General features: G+C 43.1%; 1 long non-coding RNA gene across 1 annotated transcript; it reads right to left on the bottom strand.

Annotated features, from left to right (window-relative positions):
- Positions 1 to 61: 61 nt before the first annotated feature.
- LOC125295540 lies at positions 62 to 15,172 on the bottom strand. The gene is made up of 5 exons (XR_007193676.1): positions 14,818 to 15,172; positions 13,791 to 13,888; positions 3,678 to 3,832; positions 1,573 to 1,779; positions 62 to 281 (listed from the first exon to the last, which is right to left on the bottom strand). It is a non-coding gene; the product is annotated as an uncharacterized LOC125295540 (long non-coding RNA).
- Between the last annotated feature and the right edge of the window lie 3,600 nt (positions 15,173 to 18,772).

An 18,772-nucleotide genomic window follows, 5' to 3' on the forward strand; every position in this document is an offset into this window, starting at 1 on the left:
TTTTATTTTATTTTTGGAGCTCCCTGTGAAGACAAAAATTTCAAGAGATTTATTTTCCCCCTCTTTCAATTTGCCTCTTTCTCTCTATCCTCCTCTTTCTTTCATGCCTGGAGCTCCTGCGCTCCTCCACACTGATGTGCTTGGGCTCTCACCTGAAGAGGGCTGTCAGTCAAAGTGACAGGTCGCCCGCTGATCTCCGCTCTCAGCTATAGAACGCTGCTGAAACAGGGCTTCTGGTGCACTCACCTCGGCTGTCAGCGGTCAGCTATCTCTGGGGGGAGCTGAATAAAAGAGGAATGACTCAGAAAAATAATAACGACCACACTGTAGTGTGTGAAAAATAAGAGCAAATTTGTGTTTAGACAGCCATTCACTGTAGTGTTTTTTTTCTCTCTCAAAGTCTTTGTGTCAATTCAAGGTAAAAACATGACACATATGTATTCACGTGTATTTGGATGTGTACTTGAGAGACTACCACAAAACCTGTCTTTAGAAAGTGCACCTCTGTTTCAGAACAATGAATTGTGACCCTTTCAAGCCATTTTTTCCACAGCGTTTTTAGTAAAATAGCAGACATCTTGAAGAAACAACATTCCAAACAGTGTGCTGTGTTCTGTATGGCGTGTTTTATGAGAAGTTGCAGCTGCACTGGTGCCTATACAGTATGTATGTGGTCCCCATTCAGCCACTTGTGATGGAAATGATTTCTTCTGAATGGAAGATTTATGAGATTCAAGCTTTAATTCAGACAGCATTTACTGGCAGCCATAAAGCTGCTTGTTTCTGCAAATGGTGGGAGCTGTTCTCAATCTGTGTTCAAAAGCAACCCCCCACCCCGCCAGTATAGCGCAAGCACTTCAATTAAACCGGATTGATTTTTCAGTTACCACAGAGGAACACGCACGTGCACATTTGTGTGTGTTCTGAGGTGTATACATTCACAGTGTGCATCGCATACATTTATAGTACTTTATGTTTTTGAAAGTGACACAATTATCTAACTTGAAAGCTTGCAGCTGTGTGTACTGTATGAAGGCAAGTGTCTTCTTCCCTTAAAAGGTCCACTCTCACAACAGATATTAACAGTTTTGTCTGTGAATGAAAAATTACCCTATCATCTGGTCAGTAGCTGTTATCCCTCAATGCAGTAATGAAGTGTTTCTGATATTGCAAAAGCTTTAGTATTAGCTAACAGCACTCTCAGATGGACAACTCTCTTTGCCTTAATACCTGCGCATATGTGTCTTTTATTGTGTAAATGTATGCATGTGTCATGTATTGTTTCATCTCTTAAAACTAGATAGACATTTCTGCCATCAGTTTCCACTTACTTTCCTTTAAATGGTTTCATCAATATTGTGTCATTGTAAAAACAACTCCGCCAAACCAGATCCCTTTTCTCATTTTTAAGGCCGGTGACACAAATCAGTTTAGTGGACGTGACATGTCTCAAGATTGCACAAACTAGCACTACCACTGAGCGAGCGTCCATTTCCAAAGCATTTGAATGAGAAAAGGGGGAGCGGACATCTATCAACAGAGGGGACAGAATGAGAATAATGGCTTGCGCACCTGTGCCCGTGAAAATGTGTAAGCATAACAGATGGGGCCGTACCTGGGCCCTTGCATTGTTACGCCACCAAACGTGGGAGCCCGAGCCTGGTAATGGAAACGTCAGTCTGATTCATTCACTCTCGGCCGGCCGCTCCCTAGCTTTTGATTATGTCCGGTCGTCGTCTTCCTCCATCCACTGGAACAGAAGGGCTGACATTCAGTCACCTGCTGGGGAGGACAAGGCATCTTTACATGTAAGGTATAATTACATGTTTTCCTAATGGAACATGCCACCACACCGGCACAAGTCATTCGTCCATACTGGTTCTGCAGAAGTTACAAGGTCATGGAAATTGAGCATGAACCTTCAGATCTTAAATGTCAGAAGCATCCATCTGTATCTGTACACCCCCCCCCCCCCCCCCCCCACAGACACACACTTCTCTGTTTGTTATGGTCATGCATGTTGAGCCACGTTGAGTTTATGGGTCTGTACGAAATGGAAGGCAGCTGTCTGTTGTCTCGCTGCCTTCAGCTCTCTACCTTCAGCTCTCTACCAAGTCACTTGCCGTAGCAGGAATCTAGGTACCGGTGTTACATGGCAACTGGCACCCATGTTAACTGGCTGCGTTGGTGACGTTTCACAAGTGATGACGTTTCTTTGACAGATGTGGCCGCTTGCAGATTTGTCACTGGAGACAAACAAATACGAATATGCATGACATATTTAAATGTCAAAATTGTCTGTAGTACGCTACATGCGCTGGACCATGAATATGCGAGCAAAAAAATACAATAATAACTCCACGTGGGTATCGAACCCGCTTCCTAAATGAAACCTCTTACATGATAGTGTAAAGAGGATAAAACGCACGCACATCCAAGTCTGATCCTGGGTGCTGGACAAAAAAATGACGATGAGAAAGAGAGGAAAAAGTCCGCAACACCAGTATATGCTCCCAATGGTTATGTTTTTATTACTGTGACGTTCCGGGCCAGCTCAAGCCCTTCATCAGACGTGGCCCGTCATCGTCACGTCTGATGAAGGGCTTGAGCTGGCCCGAAACATCACGGTAATAAAAACCTTACATGATAACCATTCATCTACGTACTTGGGCCACGAACCAGCTGATAACCCATCGTGAAATTTACTTGACTTGGGCTATGCAATTAGAAGAAGTCAGCTGATATATGATTGTAGCAGGTTAACAAGGCTGATCATGGCTACGTACGGTGTTGTCTTGCTACAGCAGTTGGCCAAGTCAATAGATCTTCAAAGTATTGGTCATGGTTAAGTTTTCAAACATTTCACTGACTGCTGGTCAGGCTCTCTGTGGCCACCTAGTCTATCTGTAGCCTAAATTGAGGAAGCGTTGCTGGTCTAAAAATAAATAAATAAATAATAATACAAAAAAACCTGTGATGGGGGAGGATTGAACCCATGTTGACTGCGTGAAAAAGCAATGTGTAGGCATTAACCTGTTGCGCCACAGGAGAAGCGCCTATTTATGAGTTGAGAAATAAAGTGTCAAAAAAACATCAAACCCATGTTTACAATTACATGTCAGCAACATTAACATTAACAGCCTATAAGTCTAAGAGTTTTGACTCTCCCTGTGCGCAAATTTTGTGTAAAATATGGACACGTAATGTTTGACTGCAGCAATACCTGCTCACAATTAAATAGAATTTTGGACGTTGAAGGCAGCATGAAGGATACATCTATGCTGCCTTAAAATTTGTCAAAACGAAGGTATCTTAGAAGGCAGCATTTCACAGAAATATTTGATTCGGACATGCCTCGATTCTTAGTTTCAGCAAGCTAGTGTTGCCTTGAAAACTTTCTTTGTGTTGTAAGCTTTGCTGTTTTGAGGACACATATATTAGATGGTTCTCTTGCACATCCAGTTTGAGATTTTTTGTATAATTCATAAATATTGATATTATATATTCTTAAATAATTGATATATTTGACTTGAAATTACTTCTTTGTGTGTCAGTGACATTAGTCCATGAGGATTCAAACTACATTCCCAGTTAAGTGTTTATACCTCACTTCCTCTCTGATGAGGTGATAAGAGAGGAGAGGAGAAGAGAAGGAGCAGCTTCCTTGGCACACTTACACTGACACTCACATCTGGCAGAGCCCCCTCACAACCCTGCACTCGTCTGTTCCCTCTCCTCCTGCCATCGCTTCACTCCTTTACCCCCCTCCTTCCCTTCTTCCTTCTGGAACCTCTTGTTCCTCTGCCGGCGCCACTGCCATCTGCTCCAAGGTCTGCTTATGAGCGAGAGAGAGAGAGAGAGAGGGGGGGCAGAGAGTGGGAGAAGAGCAAAAGAAAGTGAAGATAAGAGCGAGAGAGAGAGAGAGAGAAGAAAGGAAACAGAAGACAGTAGGCTAAGTGAAAGTGAGAGCAGCAAAAGGGATGTAAAAAAGCAGAAGATAAATAGCCAGAGAGTGAAAGCGAGAGAGATGCGGACAAAAGAGTGAGAGGGCTCTCCTGGGGTAGCCTCTAAAAGACTCACTTACTTCCAAAGGTGTTCAATCACCTCGGCAAACAGCTGTGCCTCTGTTCATGGCAAAGGAGGGGGGGCTTCCAGTACTGGAAATACAAAATCTCCTTAAAGAGCACACGTTAAGGCCACTACAAGCAGCAGTGCCCCTAGCATATGTTCTTCCTCCTTCCCTGCAAGACTGTAAGAGCTCACGGTCCCACTGAGTGGGAGGTTGCTGTTCAAATGAACCGAGTATACGTGGGGTCAGCTGCGGTGATGATGAGACAGCGCATCCTGGCTTCGGCACCTTTGCTCCGCACCTTGGAGAGGCTTCGCCCGCGAATGAAGCCTCCCGTCTGTCTGGTGGTGGTGCAGGGTTCCTCTTACGGCACGCCGACTCATTCTGGGATGCGCCGACGGGGCCCGTGGTGGGGCGGCAGTTGAAGCAGCAGATTAAGTGGTCTGGGTGAGAGGGGAGATGTATCACGCCGAGACTCCAGCGATTAATCAAACGGAGGTCGTCTCTAATTAAAGTTAATCTCCTCCGTGGGCTTGCAAGGGCTGCTGTGGCCAAATGCCAGAAGTGTTTGTGACATGTCGCAGCAGACTCTGCTGTGTTCCATGACATCTCAGAATGTCTATCTCAGATGCTCAGGTCCCTTACACAGATTGTCTGTGGTTTTAAGGTCTTTATTTTGGTGTCTTTTCCTTGTTTCACAGCCACTACTGGGTATTCCTTTCGTGGTGTACTTAGTAGCCTACATGCTGTGAGTGGGGCTTCTCTGATCTGAGAGGAACAGCGCATTGAGTTTCAGAATTCTGTGAAATGCATGTGGGCCCACAAGGTCAGAGTCTTACAGAGACCACAAGGCATCAAACACCTCACCTATTCAAGAGAGATGAAATGATGCAATTCGAGTGATTAGGGCTGGGCGATAAAACGATAGCGATATGTATCGCAATAGACATGTAATCAATATCAATAAAAAAATACGTTCGATAGAACATTCGATAATTAAAAGCAGCACACACCTCCCGCCTTATGTCCATAAATAGGCTAAATATATCTTGCATTGTAGCTAGTATGTGCTACTCTACCAGAGTAAGCTAGAAGTAGGCCAACCTCAACACAGACTCTAAATGAGTCCTTGCCCCGTGCACTTGTAACGGATGCCAGCTAGCTTAGCTGTGCTTGTGGAACGTTGGTAAACCTCACTCCCCGATGCCTAAAGAGTGCTGCTGGCATGCGAGCCAGTAGCCTGGGCTTTCCTGTAGGTCTTTATCACGGAGTTACAGGCGATAAATGCGATGGTCAAAAGTAGCCTAAACGTCATTAGCGGTTTATTTATTTATTGTAGGCCTATTATTAAAGAGTGTTTTTTATCTAAAGGTTCAACTTCATGCTTAAGCACTAGACTAGGCATACTAGGCGCTCTCCCCAATCCTAGAATTTCACATTGCTTGTTTGTAATGGATGCAAAACAGCCTATTGCTGAATGTCTAGGAACGAATGAAGCGGTCCTCCTCCCGACCACCCCATGTAGCCTACATGCGCACATATGCACACATAGTGCATAAATAAAGTATACATGCACACATATTCCCTCACGGGATCAAAATAGTATATATGCTTAGGCTATACCTGTGTTTATAGCCTCCTATGTTTATTGCAGGTGAGACATGGAAAAGCAGTTTTAGAGAAATTAGTTAAAGGTCCAGTATGTAGGAAATAATGGAAAATAAACTGTAACCATTCCAAAAATGATCACCATATGTTGTCAGAGAGTAAGGAAACACGATGAACTGAAGTAATGTCTTATTTGACAACATTAGTCTAACCTGTAAAACCCCGTAAAACCCATGAAAAAAAGTTACGGGGCGGAATCTCTTGGAATTTTCGTTTATGTTTTGAACGATTTCTAGAATAGCGTATTAATAATGGGCTAGCACGTCCTCCTATTTGGGATGCCAAATTAGCAAAAGCCAACTGTCAACAGCTGTCAGTTGTAGTCATGAACGCCTATGAGAGGCAGGCAAATTTACAAAATTAAAACAAGAAACAAATTAGGTGGACATCGGAGGAGCATATGGTGACGTCTTCGTCAAACGAAGAATATCAAGTCTGACGCAGAGCTGGCCATATTTCTCCACAACAGGTAGCCTAGGCTAAACTTCATCTGCATCGCTAACTTCAGCTAAATATGTTACGTTGGTTAGAGAGGTATTTTTTGTTTTCACTGTTTCCGTAATGTGTAGGTAGCTTGGTCATGGTTGGAGAAACGTTAAAGCAGCTGCAGGTCAACTTAAGTCTTCATTACATCTGGCAACCCAGAAGAGGCTCGCGTCTGGTAGTCTTGAGAACGTTCCCCAGTGTTTTGATTTTGGGCTACAGAACGTTCGGTAACAATCCTACAAATCGCACCTTTAACCTAGAGTGACGGCCTGTGGTTCATGAAGGGCAGTTATTTGAATGTGGCCTTACCCACGTAAAACAGAGTGAAATATAATGTTTCTATACAAAATGCTATCATTGGATACATGTATTATTCTAGCTATATAGCCTAAACGGCATAGTGCATGGTATTTCCAACCGCGAGATACAGCACTTCACGATGACGGCAATGAGTAGTTAACAGACAAGACGCAATCTGAATATCTGTAATCTAGCAATCTATCTGAAATAACATCTATTTGATTTGAAGCCCATTATTCATGTAACATATTGTGTGTTAGTGTAGGCTAGCTTAAACTGTGTATGCTATGTACTGTATTGCGAGTTTAATGTCAGCACGTCGAGATTAAAGTAGGCTAGATATGATATTTCAACTTTATTCTCGAAATGTCAATTTAATGTCGACATGGCGACTTTAAAGTCAACATGTCGAGTTTAATCTCGCAATGGCAAAAATATTTTTTTCTTCATATGTGGCCCTAATACTCCGTCGTACAAAGTTCTAATCATCAATCCCGATGCAAATGGAAAAGTATTTTCCAAGACTCAAACGGGCCCGTCCCAAGGAGAAAAAGTATTCATTTGAAACTTAAACATACGTGTGGAAACTGAACAGTCTAACCAGTGGACTATGATAAACTAGCAAATTAAGCTAGGCCTACTTTGTTTACAATATTTCCAGGCTTCAACCAGTGCTAGCCTACTTTTCATTCAGACTTATGTGCACATTTATTTATTTGAGTGTTTTTCATGATTGTGTTGGTATTTCTTTTCCCTGTTTGCTTTGATTGATAACTGAGGTGATTAAAATCAGAGGAAGGTTAAGTTTAAAATAAAAATGTTTAAATTTAACTTTTTTTCCATTCGGGTCCTTATCTGAAAATATATTTTTTTAAATTTCAATAATTATCGATATCGACTGATATGAAATACTTATATCGTGATACAGTTTTCAGCCATATCGCCCAGCCCTACGAGTGATGTTTCCTCATGTGAAGCCATAGTGCGGTAGTGGTGGAGTGGAGAGGAGTGGTGTCATAATTAATTGACATCTGTGAGTCGCTTTGGATAAAAGCATCAGCCAAATAAAAAATAATTAAAAAAAAAAAACAGCAAATAGATTCCATTCATTGAAATATTAATGACCTGTTTTTTGTTTTGATGGTGTAATAAGATTGATTGAGTGCTATAAAACCAAATGACTGACAAATAAACATGCTATATGCAGCTCAACCACACGTCATAGATGTCTTGATTCAACCATTTTATTTATTGGCCACTTTTGTAGGTCAATATCCACCGTGCTCATATGTTTAGTACAGTCATTTTCAATAAGAACAGAAACCTACACTTTGAATAACAGTTTGAATATTTCTGTTTTGTTTTCCCCCGTTTGGTAATTGACAGCAGAAGGTGGCCTATTGACTGCAGAAGTGGGGAATGTGCGGGACGCAGCCCTGGCCTAAGAGCTCTGCTGAGCGACAGCTGTGCTTTCATTATTTGTGAGACCACTAATGACCCGATCGCTTGCGTCCATTCGTTTTTTTCCTCTGTTCTCTTTTTTCCTGTGGCAGAAACGAGTCCCAGAATTAGGGGTGTCCATTCGGCCACACATCATTCCACAAATCCACCAGTAATACACCTTACTCGTCTCTGCACATTAACATGCTGACGGTGCAATGGTGACAGATTTCTGAAGCGGAGGTCAGAAGTGCAACATCCCCCAGCCTGGCCATCATCACTCACTTCATTGTGTCGCCTGTCCTGTTGTCCCCATTGATAAACATATCCTGCTTCACAGTGGCCTGTTTACAGTGGTCTCTGTGTGTAATGTGTTTTAATGTCCTTCTCGAGCGTGATAGATGGGCCACTGTGTGCTGTAATGGCCGCCTAAAATGCGTTATGGGGCAGATTAGAGGGACATTTAGGCCTGTGGTTGTGTACTGTGTCACTGTTGTGCCACTGACCCCACCCCTCTCCTAATGTCTGGGGAAAGATTTATGTACATGTGTGACTGCACACACTTTAAAAGAAGCCATTAGGTCTCTGGAGAAAGTCAGCAAACCCAGCCCAGGGTCTCACACACTGATTAGTCCTATATATTTACTGAGACACTAACTCTCGCGCTCATGTACACACACACACACACACACACAAACACACATTTCTTGTTTATTTAGAGACCATTATCAGTATACAACTCTACCCTGGAAAATGTTCCACTGCAAAAAATCCTTTGGATACAGTTCTCTGTGGTCTTGATATGATCTTGTCCTCACTGTGACCACTGCAGGGAGCAACTAGCGCTACTTTTATGTCACACTGTTCTCCCTGAGGGAAAATTGCCATCCAACACAAATTGCCATCCAACGCAAACGAGCCCACAATGGCACTTACAACAATACATGCTAATTCTCCTACATCGGAGGGCAAAGCAATCAATAGCTTTGCTAAAATTAAAAGTCCTCTCTGCTAGTTCAGTGGCCCTTTTGATATAGTCACACAGTGATATCAATTTGGGTTTCCATCTTCTAAATTGTAATGGATGGCACCATGGTCCATTTGTCATTTGTTAATTACACAGCGGTATATGTTTAAGCAGTTCCAACGACATTGGTTCCCAGCGTTCACTGTCAATTAGATCAATGGGTGGATTAATTCGGAGAATAGACAGATGCTTCAGGAGGATTTATCCCAAGGAGGTCTAATTTGAACAGACAAGACTTGATGGAGTCTCCCGCCATTCCATTCCTCCCTCTATGCGTCTCTCCATTTCATTGCTCACTCTCTCTCTCTCTCTCTCTCTCTGTGGGGGAATCGGAGTGTGGGGGTGTCACATGAACCACAGGCCAGCGATAGACATGGATGATGGTTTACACACACACTCACTCCACTCTCGTAGTCTGGAGATGGGTCATAACAACAAAAACACATGGGGCACCAGGCACATGAATGATTGGCGCATTGGTCCATACTTATCTTTTCATGGTTGCTGACAGTTATCTCTTGTGACCTTAACTGATGGGAGGGATTCTCTCTTTCTCTCTCCCCCCCCCCTCTCTCTCAGTTGGTTTTAAGATCCCCCAGGGGCTTAGGGGTTTGGGACATTACGTAAGTCACTGCAATTCCTTTCGCAAGACTTTTTTTGGCAGCTGGTTATTTAAGAGCTCGGCCAATATTTTATTGGTAGTAACAGTATATTACATCCTGATAAAATACAGGTTCAGGGACATGACCCTTGGAAACAATTTTCATGTGTCACCAAGATTTGTGCTCCCTTTGGCTTGAATTGTATTTCAGGCTGGTTTAGGGCTGTAGGCATGACTCTGGAGAGGAGTGTTCTTTTTGCCATGTGCCTGCTGCCTTATCACAGAGTTTCAGCCTTTGACCATTTTCCCCCCTGATGTCAATGCATATACGCTGTATGGTTAAAGACCTGGGTCCGTGTATGATTTGTTCATTCGTTTTTCCATTTAAAACCAACAATCAAAAAGCTAAAATGCACTTGTTTTTTCTATATCCGTTTCTAAAACCAAAATGAAAAACACGGATAATAAGTCCTTTTTTAATTTTCCAATTTTGTAATCAAAACGAAAAAGGACTCAGATAACAAGACAAGCTCTCACGTTCCTTAATTAGTTTTGTTTACTTGCCAGAAAACAATTGGCGTGACCTGGAAGTAGAAGGCCTAAGCCTCTATCCTACAATGTTAATTTACCCAAGTCAGTTAGTTTACTGATTCAATATTGTTTAATAACTCGTTTCCAATATTGTTTAATGGCCAGAGTTTATATATATATATATATATATATATATATATATATAATCTGTTTCAGTGACCAAAAACTGAGTTTTCGTGTGGATGAAAGGCCAAAATGCAAAAACGCATTTAAAAATACCCGACTACGTGTGGACACGGCGCAGGTTCCCCAAAACGTTCTTATCGCTAAGTAGTTCTTAACCTATTCCTTAAGTTCTCTCAACGTTATGGCATGATTCCCGACACATTCGTACACTAAGTATATCTTCTGTAAGTCACACGTTCGTAAGGTTGGTCTGGACCATTCGTAAGCTCTCTCTTAACGTTGTTTGAGCTCAAGACGCTAGTCGCCGCCACTGTGCAGCAGTCTTTAGAAATCAGCGCAGTGCAGTACAAGTCAAACTATGGTACAGTATGTTGACAATGTTCGCAATGGATACAGGCCTATTTATGAAGTTTATTTTATTTGGTATCAGAACTAATACGGTGGTAATTAGCCTAGGCTATTTCGTAATGTCATTAAAGTGTTCAAATTGGCAATACCTTTTGATAATTAAAAGCTGGCAAAGAATTTGCCTCTAAATGGCTAAGATCTATAAATGGGTAAGCATGGTGGAGTCCAGTAAACAACAACTATGGCAGCGATCCAACGTGTCCTTGTATTGAATCAAAGACGGCGCCGGCCAACTAATTCAGCACCTTCACTTGGGACAGAGCCTGTGTAACGTTGAACGTAAAGAGGGGGCTGTCACGGTTCAGACAGACGACCAGAGGACCACAATTGCGTCACACCAGAAAGTTTATTAAACTTAAGGGAAAAGGGAAGTAGGGAGTGAGTGAAGGCTCCAGGGGTTACCGGGAATAACAGGGATACAGGGGTTCCGTCCAATGTGCTGTGACTGTGTCCCCCCCAGTGGCAGCGACGTCCTATGGCCCTATGAGGTGGTGGGTGGTCCGAAGTCCTGGGGGAACACAGACACAACAGGGCTGGATGAAACGAGGCAGAAGTACAGTTCAAGGGAAATCCAAATTGTGTAGTAGCAAGGCAGAAGGCTGGTCAGAGTTACCGGGATCGAAGAGTAGTCAGGAGTCGTTACGGCAGAAAGCAGGTCTGGTTTTCTGGGGCAGAAGAGAATCCAAGATTCAGGCAGGTCCGGGGTCACAAAACAAGAGTGAGCCAGAAGCGCGAGCAAACAGGTTCCGGGTGTGAGCTTTGCAGACAATCTGACAAAGGAGAGCTGAAAGACAGGGCTTTAAATACTGGGAGAGGTAGTGGGTAATGCAGCGCAGCTGGCAGAGTAATTAGAGCAGAGCAGAGCAGGGACAGGTGGAGCTAGTTAGGCTGAGTAGAGAGAGAGGTGAGCAGAGTGGAAGATAATGGAAACCACTTAAGGTGGTAACCCGGTGGAGTGAGAGGGCTCATGACAGGGGCGTGTTAAGAAGCTTCCTAAGGGACACTTCGGGGGAACACACTTAGGAACATAAACAACTTTGGTAAGATATATCTTTCGAGTCTTCTTAGTGCGCTAAGAGTGAACGTTATCGGGGAACTGGCCCCAGGTCATTATGTCAGAAACTTGTCTGGCCATAGACTGTAGGCTAATATGAGTGTTGATTATGTAAATCGAAAGGTTTAAAGTTTCAAGTGGATTGCCAATACTGCAGTTCATTCCTCAGAGCCGTATATAGAGTTCGGACAACTCAAATCATGGGCGCCATGTTTCATCCCAACATTGGATGATTCTACAGTTTAACCCTATGGAGCGAATACGGTATGTTGAAATAAATCGCTTATTTTTGCCATTAACAGGCCTATAAATGATATTATCAATGTTTGTCAGTATGTAAAAGGCCCTTTACATACTGAAATATTCCAGTGTATATTTACCTTCAATATCTTAAATGGCCCTGTAAAATGCCCATTGTAGTGAGTGACCAGATCGCCTAATCAGTCTTGGAGCAGTGTACATGGAATGCTAGCGAAAAAACTAGGCTTACTTCAAACTTCTAAAGCAGAGTTAGAACTTTTTTGACAGATTGTATTATTTTTCTATGGAATGTGTTATCATAAGTCGATAGCTCAGAACATTCGATTCCCTAGTTGTCGCAACACTAGTAGATAATATTGGCCATATCTTTGATTGTGGTGCTCAGCCTTCAACAGCTGTTTTTGTGTATCCGTGTGGATGGAATTATTTAGCAATATGTTGGAACAATTTCCATTTTAAACCCCCGTATGCGTGGACATAGTTTTTAAGCAACATTGGATAAACTAACTGACTCCCGAAAACAAAGATAATTAGGTAAATTAATGTTGTAGGCTATGCTTTCTATTTAAGGACAACGGTGACTTCCAGGTCACCCCAATTATGTTCTGGCAAGTAAACAAAACAAATGAAGGAATGTGAGAACTTGTCTTGTTATCCAGTCCATTTTCGTTTTGAGTACAAAATCGGAAAATGAAAAATGACTTGTTATCCGTGTTTTCAATTTTGGTTTTACAAATGGATATAGAAAATAAGTAGATTTTCGTTTTTTCATTGTTGGTTTTAAATGAAAAAACGAATGAACGAATCATACACGGACCGACCTGTACTGCCAGTGATATCTTTGTGGCAGTATATTTTGCCAGGTAAACAGTCATTCGCCATTGCTCCCCAATCTGATCAATGAAAATTAACTTTGTGAAAAATAATGCAGTTTCAAATCGGGGATTCTTTAAAGCAGGGCAAGTGGTTAATGGCATAATGAGATTTCCTTTTGGATGTCTGGGTTGCACAGTAGGGCTTTATAGTGCAGTATTTGTTCTACAAATGTGATTGATCCCCAAAAGAGATGCATACAACAGAGAACAAATGAAGATATCTGTGCTTGATTGAATTAAGTTGCGTCCTTCATGTCTAGTTTAATGCATGTCGAACTGAGGTTGTGTGATACTAAACAACACAGAGATAAACAAGGAGGAGTCTGAGGGCTGCTATCAGTCTTTGCTCCCATAGTGTCAGAAAAATGGTATTTCTGCAATTTGTTTCTCATTTTGTGATGCGACAGTTGCTAAAACATTGAATTGATTGCCTAGCAGCATGAGAAATTAATTCCTCAGGTTTGAATAAGAATATGTGTGTTTGATTAGACATAATCAAAGCCGGCGCTGCAAACCGAGTTATTCCAGCTTGATAAATGACGCCGAGTCACTGTGGAAATTAAATTGATCAATTAAAACGAGTCAATTCTCATTAGACTCTATGGCAGCAGACAATAACAGATCATATTGAACTTGCTGTAGGGGCTGTGTGTTATTCGTTATTCCTTGTTTCAGCCCCATTCCCCCTCTCTCTCCCTCTCTCTTTCCTTTGCTCTATACCCCTCCCATCCTCCTCTCCCTTGTTTGTTTGTCTCGCCCCAAATGTGGGTCCCCATGGCTGGCCGAACAGCTGCGCTGCCATATTGTCCCTCCTAATCCCGGAATCGGCCAGGTGAGGCCTGCCAGTCTGTGCGAGATGTCCACTTTAATTACTGTTCAATTACCAGGGCCTGGATAGGGCACACACATCCATCCATCCCCGCGCCAGTTAAGAGCCCTCCACACCAGTCAGCGAGGGCACCACATCTCTGGGTCTGACAGACTGGAAGAAGGAGGAAGTTTAAATAAGGCCCAAACGAGGTAATATAAGTGGCATGGTACAGTTAACTAAGGGCCTTTGTCATATTATCACGTCTTGCCTCGTGCGGAGGAGGTTGGGATAGTTAATCAGGGCAACCTTGTGGCATGTCGTCTATTAACCTTGGCCAGTGAGCGAATACTTGATTACAGGAATGACAGTGGACTGTGGTAGTCTATCAAACTGACTGGTCCATAATGACCAATCAATGCATTTGACAGAGGTGTGTGTCAACATGAGTGTAAAATGTGTGTGTGTGCGTGCGTGTGTATGTCTGCATCTGTGTCTCATTCTCTGTGTCTGTATGTATGCGTGTTTGAGTGTGTACATGTGTGTCTGTGCGAGAGAGTGATTATGCTTCTGTTTCTTTTAAACACTTTCCCCCTGTGCATGTATTGTTTTAATTGTTATTGCTATAATAAAGCGCACCACATGCAGGTCAACTGGAAATTGCAGTAGATTATGACATACACAGTCCTTTTCATAGCGAATCACTGATGAACAAGCTGTAGATGTATGAACTAGCAAACAGTGTAGGCTAGTGCAGCAGTTTGCTTTACAGAGTAACTCCAAACTTAAGTCTCAGTTCGCAATAATATTCCCATTGAGCCAGTTAATGTCATTATGATGATTCAGCTGCCCAAGCAACAGCTGGCTAGTGTAATGAATACTATTCATTTCCAGCATGAAGGGAACCACTGCTGGGTGTATTGTTTGTGCTCTTTTTTCTTACTGTCATTTACCATATGGTAGCAAATGTTATATTTCTCTGCTTGACTGACTTTAGCATTGCTTCATGGAACCAATTAAAAGAACTGCGAATGCTTCATCTTGTTGCTGTCATCTCAAGTACATGGAGAAAAAGTAAAATGGTTTGAGAGAAATAATCTCACCAGGAATGTCTTTGGAAGGAAGCTGCGGTTGGGTACCAGCTGAGAATAGTTTCAAGGTGAGCTGCCACGGCCTTTCCCAAGCGACATGACCTGTGGACATGCACCCGAGTGACACTGTTTTATCATAGACCCGAGATTAACGACTGCATCTGCTGAATCATTGCAGAGGGAGCCGGAAACATCATGGGGAATGTGCAGACCAATGTGCAGGCAGGTGCAACAACTTTGTGATTGATGTTCTTGCTCATTCGAAACTTAGGTGAAACACGTGACCTCAAACTAAATCTGACGAGCTAAAGAAGGTTGAGAGTAGAGAATCATAGGCCTACCTAAGTCTATCTTCAGAACAGGCGCCCGAAAGGCACACGGGCTACGGGAATGTTAAGTGCGCTGTTCAATGACGATGTGCCTATGCGCCGGTGAAAAGAGTGATTTTCTTAGATTTGCTGCCATCAAGTGGCTGAAGAGGAAACAACACTTGATTTTTAAAATGGTACATTACTTCACTGTTGTTGGGGACACATTCAAAAGACCATAGATGTTTATCACCCCCCCCGAAATACATGGGGTCATATGTATTTGTCTATACCAATCAGCCTAAACTGTATTTTTTTTTTGGTTTATCAACATGTAGGCCTATAAAGCCAAAACAGCCTAATCATATTTTGTGTAGGGTTTTTTGGAAGAGAAGATCATTCAGTCTGCTCTTATCAGTCTGTTCTGTGTTAGCTGTATTGTTGTAGTGTGTTTAGTAATGGTTGTGAAGTAAGATAGTGTGTACACGTGACAGTGAGTGAACTAAGCCTACATTCTTAAATCATAGGCCTAAATAAAAGCGTGATTTGTCAAATAATGCTGAGGATAGTTAGCAAGATGGAATATGAAGGAAAACATTATTTGTTTCCTTTATTCCAAAGAATACCGGAACGGGTGTGTGTGTGTGTGTGTGTGTGTGTGTGTGTGTGTGGGGTTAAAGTAATGACGTAGTAATGATGTAGTTTCACCTTAAAGCCACATGGGGGCAGAATCCTAAGAGGCGTCTGAGGAAAATATTCTTCAGCTTCTTGTTCCTGAAATGTAAAAAAAAGGTGTTAAGAAAAAAAAAAGTTGTTGCCAAGAATCTAGAGCGGCTATTTATTGCATCGGTGCAGAGCTGTTCCCTCTCTATGATGTCTGCACTTTTATTCAAACACAAATCTGGCTATTAAAAATCATGTCTATAAAACCATTTCACATTGAAAAATAGACCATTACAACTATTATCTCAACACTGGAAGTCAATTAGTAGCTCTTTATAGCATAAAAATTAAAAACTGGTCACAACTCAATTAATTCCACCCCGGCCAGGAAGCAGTTTCCTAAGTGCTTGAGTACCCATGCAAGATGGCTCTGAATTTCTCCTTTAATGAGCCGCTGCCTATTGGCACAATACCCAGCTCATGCTTTACACTAAGTCCCCAGCCTCAGTCTCATCTGTCTCTATTAGAAAAAAAAATGTGTGTGTGTGTGGGGTGGGGGTGGTGCTTCCCTAATGGTACTCTGGGGTTGCCCGTCTCTAATATGCTGAGTGTGCATCCTCAGCAGAAACACAACAAACACTAATTCACCACCACCACCGCCACCACCTTCCATTCCTCTGTCCCCCAGCACGGAGGCACGTCCTCAAAAGTCTCCATTCTATCCAGGTCAATGATGATGAACAACAGCCAGCCTATGCATCCTCTGGTTCCTGAAGCCGTGAGGCAGGGGTGGGCTCCTGTGTGCTGATGGAGCCACAGCACCACGCCACCTCCACGTCTGCCTTCTCTCGCACAGCATTTCTCACCAGTCAGAGCGGCTCGGGTCTGGGAGGTGTCGTGTGGAAGGCCAGGGGAGGGGAGGGGGAGAGCTGGTCTCGCACACTTTGCCTTCAACAGCTCTTTCATCTATACAAAGAAGAAAGAGGGACATTGTTTTGTAAACATTGCAGGACCATACCTTGTGTGATGTGAAGTCATGTTTGCTGCTAAGAGGCATCGTTATCAAGAGCAAGACGCGTGTCTGTCTAAAGGCAACTTATTTGTGTGTGTGTGTGTGTGTGTGTGTGTGTGTGTGTGTGAGTGCGTGCATGCGTGTGTCTCAGTGTGTGTGTGTGTGTGTGTACATATGTGCAGGAATGGATTGTGACACAGAGATAATGCAGTGATATTTAGAGTGTGTGTGCACTGATCTGGAGCCAAGACATATGCAGTGAAAGACAAGTGACATTTGAGGATGAGGGCAGAGTGAGAGAGAGAGAGAGAGAGAGAGAGAGAGAGAGACTGCTTGAGCTCTGGCCCTCATCTGGGACCAATCTGGCACTGGGGGGAGAGAAGCAAAGAAGGAGAGTGGCAGACAGTGGAAGAGAGAGGGATCAAGGCCAGGGAGAAGAAAAAGGGAGAGAATGAGATGAGTACATGCATGTACGCCCATGGGTCTCTCTCTCTCTCTCTCTCTCTCTCTCTCTCCTTTTCAAAACAACACTCTGCATGCACTTTGAAAGGAGCAGACAAAGACCATCCAGCCTCTCACACAAGCCACCCTCCCCTCCTTCCTCTCTCCCTCTCTCCATCGTTCTCATCTCCCCCTCCTCCTCTCCTCTCCACTCCTCTCTGTGCCAGCTAAAAATACTTCCTTTTCAGGCGCGCGCGTGGCTGTCTTTGATCTGCGGGCCACTCCAGGCCCTGTGCGTCAGCACTGACGTCAATCCAGGCAGCGAGGGGCTCCTGCCGTAGGTGGAGAGGATTGTGGGTGGGCTGCCTGGCTGCTGGATGGATCAGCAGCAGCCTTCATGAATGAACAAGCCGAGGCAGAGAGGAGAAATCAGCATTGTGTATCGATAAACACATGGGGGCCCACCCCCCCAATACAACCCCCAACATTTGTCTCCCTGACGAATCGTGTGGTCGCCTGTTTGTTTATAATGGCCGTGGCGGTTGTCAACACCACTTTCTCTCTGTCTCTGTCTCTCTCTCTCTCTCTCCCTTTCTCTTCCACTGCCCTAAAAAAAGCATCTGTTGTGAATATGTGTGTTTGCTTGTTTGTGTGTTGGGAAGCTTAGATGTGAATGCATGTATGTGTGTGTTTGTGTGTGTGTGTGTGTGTGTGTTTCTATGTGTGTGTGTGTGTGCAGAAATTATTGCATGGAACAGAGCGAGAGAGAGAGAGAAAAGGAGAGAAAGGGAGGGCAGACGTTTTCTTTTCAGATGAGCTTCTTGATCCTTGGTGCATAGTGTTCTCCCTATTAAAGTGCCGATGGAGAGGAGGTTGTTTATGTAGAGAGGTATTTTAGACTGCAGAGGGGGAGAGCACTGTTCTAATACTGGCATGAAGAGAGGGGGAGAAACAGAGAGAGCGAGAGGGAGAGAGAGGAGGGAGACACACACACACCTCCTCCCCAGTAAGCATCCCTCATCATAAATAGAAGACTAGCTAGCCCTCTACAATACCCATGTCTTACTGAAGAAATAAAGCAGTGTGCTTTTTTGATAAGCAAAATAAAAAAGAGGAAAAAGTTGAAAAAAGAAGCAAAAAAGAGTTGCATATGGAAGAGGAAATGTTGTTTTTTTGGCTACTTTGTCTCTGATTAAAGTGCCGTGCAAGAGCCGTGCATTCTGTAGGTTTCTGCTCCTTTACTGAATGTGTCTTAAGTTTTTTAGGGTTTAGCAGTAGGACTCCTCTAATTATGGAAGACTTAGCCAGCGCTGAAGTCATGCAGATTTACTTTTAAGTCATCATCATCATGCATCATATGGGGACATTAAGGTAACATGTATACATATATACATCAAGTGAGTAACCATACACATGTGTGTATTTTACACACACACACACACACACACACAAACACATGAACATACATATACATATATGAACGTATATACAATCACATACGGACACATACACACACTCACTTAAACACTCACTCACAGACATG

This window comes from Alosa alosa, chromosome 6 (assembly GCF_017589495.1).
Source record: "Alosa alosa isolate M-15738 ecotype Scorff River chromosome 6, AALO_Geno_1.1, whole genome shotgun sequence".
NCBI classification, from domain to species: Eukaryota; Metazoa; Chordata; class Actinopteri; order Clupeiformes; family Clupeidae; genus Alosa; species Alosa alosa.